A 7,834-nucleotide genomic window follows, 5' to 3' on the forward strand; every position below is an offset into this window, starting at 1 on the left:
GATGTTTCCCACGTCTCTGGTTGGGGCTGTTGTTTACTAAGATGGAGAAGCCCGGGAAGGCGGGACCAGGTTTAGGGGGTAAAACCAGATCAAGTTTACTTTCTGGAAAGCACTGAGAAGGCTGGACTTGGGGAGGACAAAGCCAGTGCAGGGTGCCCTTTGGAGGCTAATCCAGTATTCCAGGTGAGAGATCATGATGAGGATGGGCTAAGGTGGTGAAGGGGGATGAAGGGATACCCATGTCTCTGCTAAACAAGCAAAGAGAAGAGTTTCCCACTGCTTCAGATGCTATGAATTTAATTTTGTGAGATGGCTCAACAGACCAACCAGAGGGAGGAGTTCTTCTTGGATAAGGTTGAAATGAAACCAACATATGGAGAGGAGTGGAGGCGAATGATGTGGAAAATGGGGTCACGAGAGAGACCAGGCAGAGACTGCAGCAATGCAGTGTCTTCCACAGCTGGCTGTTTGACATGGGAGAGAGAAGTCTGGTTTCACCATCTGTGCCAGGGAGAAAGCCATCCTGGGAAACAGATGGCCGGCAGCCATGCCCATACACCCTGGATGACCATGGGGGTTCCCTGGGGCTCTGCAGCCCAGGTGACTTTCTTGGGAGGTTTGGGACAAGCATTCAGAGGCTGTGGGCATAGCAGGCTCTAGGATTTCTGCTCTTGATGTCACTGTTACCCAGACCCCTAGAGCTGGGTCCCAGATGGTGCAGCTGAGACGAGCTCTCTTCTCCTTAGCCTCACTGTTCTCCAGCAGTGCCCCTTCCAGCCTCTGAGGTTAGCAAAAGGCAGTGGCTGGTGGCACTGACTGAGTGACCACTCAGTCAACCCTAGTCCCTGTCAGGATAGCCATTTTTTTCATTCGTTTGTTCATTCATTCCTACATGCATTCAACAAATCCTGACTGAGTACCTGTAACTACAGGCACTGTCCCAGGCCCTGCCCTTGAGAAAACACAGATTGAGAATTGGACAATGCGGGCTACCAAGCCCTCTTATTCCCTTCTTCCTCATCCTGTCACTGCTTCTGGCCTTGAGGCCCAGAGCTGACCCGAATCATCACCCGGGACCCATTCCAGCCCCTGGCCCTGGCACGGCTGATTCCGATTTAAGTCCATTTCTTAATTTTATTTCATGAGACTAAGATGTCGTCAGAAATCAGGTTGTAAAGGACACTGAATAATATTTTTCTGAGTTTGGGCTTTATTCTGAGTATTTTAGGCAGGAAAGTGACATTAACTTTCCATTGCAAGACACCTGCAGCAATGAGGAGGAAGGATGGGAGGCGGGGTGAGAGGGATGGCACGATGGGAGGCAGGGAACCAGTTTGGAGGCCTTTGGACTCGTCCAGATGAGAGGTGACAAGGACTCCTTGCCATGTCCCCCCCACAACCCCATCATATCAAACCTACTCTCAGAAAAGAACTGATGAGTCCTCTGATGTGTGGAGGGGCTCACCCCAGTGGAGGCACCTGTGTACATATTTGAAGCTAAACCAACATTGGGCATCTTTTATTTCTCAGACACCTTCATGTACAATGAATCCCCTCCAAGCTGCATTGCCAGGAAAAAGTACTTTACATCTCTCTCTTTTAGAGATGAGAAACTGAGACTTAGCTCTAAGCAGACCTAAATTTGAATCCTGGCCCTACCACCTGTCCAGGTGTAGAAAGTTCCACTGTGGACTGACTGCGGGACTTGCATGGTTGCCATGAGCAAAACCTGATCTGGAAGAGTTGTATCTAATGGGCCCTAATGGTGGCATTTCAGAAGCACCGAGGAGACCCTGGGGGCTTCTGCAGCTGGGTCTGGGGAGCAGGGTTGAATGGGTGCCCTGGGTGGGCCTGCGCTGCCTGCTCTGTCTTCTGCCTTCTCTGCCTATGTTGCCCAGGGCCTGAGCAGGAGAGTTCTGTTAGGTGAAGGGTCTGGGCCTGAGGTTTTCTTTTGCAGGAAGCTTCTCCCCTTGCAGGGTTCTAGGAGAGGCCTGCCCACTACCCCACCTTCCCTCAGCTTCCCTGGTCTTTGTTCCGATTTTAGGCCAGGGTGGGAAGATAAGGAGGACGACTGCGCCATCTGCTGGGCATCTTGGGCAAGCTCCAGCTGCGCCCAGGTGAGGTTTGGCTTTTGCACATGAGAACCTTGGGTCACCAAACAGGGTATGGCCCCTTGACCAATGATCTCTTTTATAGAAGTAGCCCCAGGGATACACTTCCAGTTCAGCTGGTGCCAGGAAACTCTCGGTACCCACAGAAGCTGCCCATTATCTGTGCACTCAGGTGTGGGGAACAGAAAGGTGAACAGTGTGTGGGGGAAGGCACAGACACAGACCATTAAAATGCAGTGTGCTGAGGAATGATGGAGAAAACGCAGGTGGGGAAGACAGGCCAGTTAATCTGACTTCCTGGGCCCCTGTTAGGTGCTGCTCCTGAATCCAGAAGGATGAAAAGGAATTAGGCCAGGATTAAGGGAAGGCATTCCAGAGAGAGGGCATGGTGGGGCAAAGCCCTGGTGACCATGCTGCCACCTCTGCTCATGCCCAGGGCTAGTGCCTCTTTCCTGCCCTCCTCCAGCAGTTGGAGACTTTGCTGACCCCTTGGAAGTGCTGGTCCCTGAACTCTACAGTGGCAGGAGCTCAGAAGATCCACGTCTGCCCCTCCACTTACCACCTCAGCAGCAGCTCTTTCCTACCCTCATCCAGAGTTCCCAATCCCTACCTCTTCCTACCCAAGCCAAATAGTGTGGCTGGGAGACTGCTATAAACAAACCTTCCACGCTCACAGTCAAAACCAATAAAGGCCAGAAATCAATGCTGGAGAATGAAAGCAAGCTGGAGAATGATGAAATCACCTAGTTGGTGAATTAGGGCCCAGCTGAGGTCGATTTAGGATGAGCAATTCAAGTGAGCGTGAATTCTGTCAGTCTGCCATTCTATTGCATTCAATCTAATTCAGGCATGGTTTACTACACAGGTCAAATCCTGTGAGTTTGTGGAAGAAGTGGGATGCAAAGGGACATTTATGGAGCAATCTACTGTGTGCCAGTCACAATGGAAGCTGTCATGGATAACGAGTGAATGAGACATGGTCTCTGTCCTCAAGAAGCACCCACATCACCACCTGCTCCTCCCCACCACTGCATAGTTCCTTTCTGTTCTTTTCTCTTCCCGCAGAAAACCTGCTTCCGGGAAAGCAACTGATAAATTAAGCCACACTGAGCTGTAGTCAGCTGAGTGGGTGTTTATGACCATACCTGTGAATTGTCTCTCACTATCTGCTCTATTTCAGTAAAATACAGAAACCCACTGGCTCATTCTCCTGCCCTCCCCCACCCCAACATGTTAGCTACACACAAGACCACCCAGCAGAGACTGTATTTCCCAACCTATCTTGCAGCTAAGTATAGATCATGTGATTGAGGCCAGTGGAATATGAGTGGAAATAACGTGGCAACTTCTGGGGTATACCCTCCTCCTCCTCATCCTCTTCCCCTTCCCTCTTTCCCATGGCTGGGATATAGACTTGGAGGGTGATGGGGCACAGGCTTTGCTCACAGCAATGAGGGCAATACTTGGTGGTTGGTGAAACAAGATGGAAGGATTCTGAGTCTATGAACCAGAGCAGAATGATCCTACCCGCTCAAAGCCCCTACCAGCTCAGACTTTTACATAGAGAGAAACTTCTAAATTCTTTAATCCATGGAAGCTGGGCTTTTGTTAAAGCAGCCAAATCAATATCCTAATACAGTGACTCTTGCTCCCTGATGTTTAATAAGCAAATAAGCAAAAATATCTTGAGTAAGAGCTTTATCAGAGTTCCTGAAATTCTAACCAGAGGCCATCCCCTGAGCTGGGGATCCAGCATGTGTATAACAATGACCCCATGCCCTCTGATATCCCAGAGCATCTCTCAAATCCTTTATCATTCAGTTTGTTGGGGCAGTATTGTATTTTACTGTGTGGTATGTGTGTTAGGTCATATGGCTAGTTCAACATTGATAACAATAGCCAAGAAAGTTCCATTCTTCAGCCTGTGGGTCTATGCAGTTTACCGTAAATTTATGAGATGCATTACTTAAGTAGTTATCATCTCTACTTACAGATGAGACCTAAAACCCCATTAGAGACTTTCCCAAGGGCCTGAGGCTAATAGAAACTCAGCCTCTCAGACTAACCTTCAAGAGCTCTTGACACTTCCCCAAATAAAGAACCATTCCCTCTCCTTAGAGTTTAGGGTCCTCTGACACCAACCAGGGACTTAAAGTACTCGTAAAAAGGATGATTAAATCACAGAAATGTGAGCACCAAAGAAAGAAGGAAGTTGTGCAAAGGTCAACATTATGCTGGTAAGAGAATGTTTAGGAACGATCAGTATTTGGAAGCTAACAGTCACAGGTTCACAATTGTTCTTGTAAATGTTCAACCACTGGAAAACTTTCAAAATGCCAGGTAGCCAATGGTTTCTAGATTAAAATATTAATACAAATAATAATTTTTTTAAAAATTGTCACTTCTGATAACATCTCAGCTTACTGAACAAAGTAACGGAGAGCCTCTCGCACCACGCTGGACTCGTTTCCTGGAAATTTGTAAATACCAGACCACAGAGCTTGACTAATGACTATTGGACATGGTGCCCACTGTGTGTGTTCAGAGAATTGGCTTGTGTAGGAAGAACCCAAATGTCTGGTCCTCGTGCCAATTTGTCTTTGTACCTAAAAATCACCAGAAAAGGGAGGCAAAGGAAAATGACCATGATCCAGATAGAGATGGTAAGGCAGGACTGATGACGGAGTGAGCTGAAAGTTGCCAAATCAAGGGGAAATTTAGGCGATCTGCAAAGAATCATGAGTTTTCTCTTCCCCAGATTGAGGCAGGAATGGAGAAAACACTGGCTTTTGAGTTGAAAGCCCCAGATACAAGTTCCAGCTCAGCCCCAGACTACTCTGAGCTGACTTCTCCTCAGTAAAATGCACAAATACTTGTGAATGGATGCTCCAATAACCTCAGCAGGTTTGTGTGAAGAGGTAAGATGATATCTAAGAAAATGTTTCAAGTTCTCTCATGTGCCACACAGGTGAGATTTATCATTATATCATGAGAAAAAAAGCTGAAATGGGGTGTTGGGGCATGTATTATTACAATTCTTTTTTATTTTTATTTTGAGACAGGGTCTCACTCTGTCACCTAGGCTGGAGAGCAGTGGTGCGATCTCAGCTCACTGCCACCTCAATTAAGCTCAAGCAATCCTCCCACCTCAGCCTCCTGAATAGCTGGGACTACAGGCATACACCAGCATGCCCAGCTGATATTTGTATTTTATGTAGCTACAGAGTTTCACCATCTTGCCCAGGCCCGTCTCAAACGCTTGGCCTCCCAAAGTGCTAGGATTGCAGGTGCAAGCCACTGCACCTGGCCACAATTCTTTTGAACAATTCTTCTTTTTTGCTTAAGCAAAAGAGGAATCTTTTGGTTCCAAAGACAGGTGTCAGTAGTCATCAGAACTAATCACAAATATCCCACTTCTCTTCCATCCTGGCACATGGTAGGATTCAGCTTCTCTGCCCTTTCATAGTTAGGTGTGCCCATATGATTTGACTGTTACTTCTGGGCAGGAGCTTTAAGATCACAGGTGCAATTTGCCACAGTCCCTTTCCCTGCCTTGGTGATTGTGGAGGCATGTGTTGAGATGAAGCTTCCATCATCCTGGGCCTTTAGTGATTACAGTGAGCAGAATACCCGCCCTCCTCCTCCAACCTGCAGTGAATGTGCAGCATTGGCAAAGAAACTTTAGTTGTGTAAAAAGCCACTACAACCTTGGGATTGTTTGTTACTGCAGCATAACCTCGTATTGAGTATATGTTCTTATTTTCTGTATTCTTCATGCTCTAACATTTGGGTCCTTGATCCAAAGAGGTCACCCCATTCAGGGCTAGCAAATTCCTAGAGAGAGAGAGAGAGATGGGGGGAGGGGTGGAAAACAATTCTCCTGGGAGCATGCCTTTGATGTACAAACCAGCTAATCTGGAGCCCACACTCCCAACCATCTTCTTCTTTTTAAAACCAAACTCTCACACACCAAGCCAATATTCTCTCTGCCCTAAGTCACCCTAGGGTCAGACAACTAGGGACCATCCCTATGGCCCTGAACCCATCCAAATTATTCAAACTATCCAACCCTAAACTTAGCCAGCATATGTACCTTGTCTTAACCATTCCTTCCTATGAAAACCCCAATAAAGGCTTGGGGCCATGCTCTCCCCTCTCCCTGCCTCCTGACCAACACTTATCCTTCCGAACCATGTGGCCCCGTGTGCCACACCTCCTGCTTCTAGAGCTCTATGAGCACAAACTTCTTCCTTCATGATAATCATTTCCACGTCTGTGTGCCTTATGTGTTACCATTCCTGATTAAAACAAATCCTGAGAACAACTGGCATAGGGAGCAGGGTGGTTTGATGCCAGATGGAGATAGAATGTCCTTAGACTGATCTTGACTTGCTACCTGCTCCTGACAGACAGCAGCCACTGCTTGGCAAGGCACAGCTGAGAGTGGAGTGCTCGGGCTTCCTGCTTGATGGCTACTGCATTGTGTTGTCAGGTGTTGCCATTAATTCCCAACTTGAAATTGCGACGCTTGCTCGAGCAGCTGAGTCCTGGAGCTGCCTCATAGGCTGTGTCATGTGTCTGGGACTAACCTATTTCTCCACGGTGGTGGAACGCCCAGGATTCAGGACAGAGTGCCTGGGGTTATATAAGTAATTGGCTATATTTTTTTCTCGAAAGGTCCCTCTGAAGGGGACCAGGAGTGACTGACTACCCTCCTTGTGCCAAGGGCAAGTCTGATCCACTGACTGAGGAGCACTGACAACACTGGGGTCATCAAAGTCATTTAGATGAAAGTGCCTAGTGTCTAGGATGTGATAGCTCCTGAGGACACTCATCAACCACTTTCCCTTTTCCCTCTGGGCTTTGCTGAGTCAAATTTCAGCCTCTTCCTTGGAGTACTGCGAGAGCACTTGTCAGAATGCTTGCTCCTTGCTCGTGCATGTGTTGAGGGCCATTCATGGGATCAGTGTGAAGGGCTCCTCCAGGGATCACGGCATCCCACAGATGTTCAGATCACACACTTCTCTGCGTTGTCTGATTGCTGCTGTCATGATTTATTTCCCAACCCAGGGGTAAATAAGAAGTCCCCTCCCTAGAGACGAGGGACTCAATGTTTAATGATCAACAGGAAGGAAAAAGAGCATCTGTTTCCAACTTCCCCAAAAGCCCCAAAGAGATGGTCCTTCCCCATGTGGCCCTACGTGGCATGCCATGCCTCCTGTTTCTAGGGTTCTGTGAGCACAGACTTCTTCCTCATGACAATCACCTCTGTGCCTGTGAGTCTTGCCATTCCTGATTAAAACAAATCCCGGGTACACCTTAACACAAGCCTGGTCCGTCCTGATGAATACACAAGGAGGAAGAGTGGGAATGGCATCAGGTACCGAGATTTTCTCATGTTCTTCCCAACCTCTGGGGTCTAGATGGCCTCTCCGACTGCAGACGAGCTTTCGGTGTGGCAGGAAGATGGACCTCATCATCACTGGCCTGGCTGTCAGAGCCTAGAGGCAGGAGGTGGTCTCAGAAATTACAGCAGAGAAAGCCCCAGGGACAGACTCAGACTGGCTGATTGGAATCATGAACATTCAGGAGACAATCGCTGTGGCACATGCATTTGATCAGGATTGAGGCAGATGCTGACCCCTGTTGGTGGGTGGCTGGGTGGGATGTGTTGGGCAGCCAGCACAGGCACCAGTGAGATTGATCATTGTCCTTCTGTGGAT

This window comes from Gorilla gorilla, chromosome 9 (assembly GCF_029281585.2).
Source record: "Gorilla gorilla gorilla isolate KB3781 chromosome 9, NHGRI_mGorGor1-v2.1_pri, whole genome shotgun sequence".
In the NCBI taxonomy this organism is placed as follows: domain Eukaryota; kingdom Metazoa; phylum Chordata; class Mammalia; order Primates; family Hominidae; genus Gorilla; species Gorilla gorilla.